The sequence below is a fragment of the Myotis lucifugus genome, unplaced genomic scaffold, assembly GCF_000147115.1.
Source record: "Myotis lucifugus unplaced genomic scaffold, Myoluc2.0 scaffold_16, whole genome shotgun sequence".
In the NCBI taxonomy this organism is placed as follows: domain Eukaryota; kingdom Metazoa; phylum Chordata; class Mammalia; order Chiroptera; family Vespertilionidae; genus Myotis; species Myotis lucifugus.
Window position 1 is genome coordinate 8,604,443 of NW_005871064.1, and position 1,104 is coordinate 8,605,546.

At 34.8% G+C, this 1,104-nt stretch overlaps 1 non-coding gene across 1 annotated transcript; it reads left to right on the forward strand.

Moving 5' to 3' along the window:
* Positions 1-225: 225 nt before the first annotated feature.
* On the forward strand, positions 226-375 carry LOC111825194. Its single transcript, XR_002828334.1, has one exon. It is a non-coding gene; the product is annotated as a small nucleolar RNA SNORA62/SNORA6 family (small nucleolar RNA).
* The last annotated feature ends 729 nt before the right edge of the window (positions 376-1,104 follow it).

Below are 1,104 nucleotides of genomic sequence, written 5' to 3' on the forward strand. Positions count from 1 at the left end.
AATCATGACTCTAGACTGAATGGACTCTGGGTTAGGATGTTAGATGGTTGAGCCTACTTTAAAAGTTATATGTGTGTGTAATTGAATTGTATGTGGTATAAGAGGGTTTGGATTTTAACTGTGGATTTATACCAGTTAAAGAAGGTTAAACTTGGCCAGAGCCAGAAATTATGAAGTTCCAAGGCTCATTTACTATAAATAATCTTCAGTAAGTCATTCTAGTCCTCTGCACACTATCAAAGCTTAGGGTGGAGGCCGATCGTTGCCAATGAACTTCTGAGTGTAAGAAATGTATTACATTAATGGCAGGACTTTGACTAACATCAGTAAAGTTAGCCTCTATAATGGAGTTTGATAGGACTCTCTGCCACGTTAAAAAAAATCATTCTAGTCGTTTGGCATAAGTTTGTCCATCTCTAATAAAAAATAAATCTGAGTTTTATTATAAGGTGACTCAGAAAACCACTCAGAACCTTTCCGAAATAGAAATATAAAATAATAATTTGTGATGATGACAATGAAATTAATGTGGCCCAAAGTAGCCATAAATTGTTTGATATGCAGGTGAGGCTGGTGTTGGTTTATGAATTGTTCTTAGCATTTGTACGGATTTAAATGAATGGAAAAATCAACTGAAAAGAGGAAGATAATAAAGATGCTATTAATAGTGACAGAGACATAATATTTCTTTCTGAAAACTTTCTTAAACTATTTATTAATTTATATTTTATTTATTTTATTGTTTTTTAAAATATATTTGTATTGATTTCAAAAAGGAAGAGGGAGGAGAGATAGATAGAAACATCAATGATGAGAAAGAATCATTGATTGGCTGCCTCCTGCATGCCCCATACTGGGGATCGAGCCCACAACCAGGACATGTGCCCTGAACGGGAATCAAACCATGACTTCCTGGTTCATAGGTCAATACTCAATCCCTGAGACATGTCAGCCAGGCAATATTTTAAAATCCCCTTGTTTGCATTACAGGAATATCAGGGAAGGCAGTGTAGAATCTAATATAGACCTCAAGGTCAGGATTCAAATCTTTGCTAGCTTTTTTTCTAGTTATATGGCCTTGTCTACACTACTTAATTTATCTGA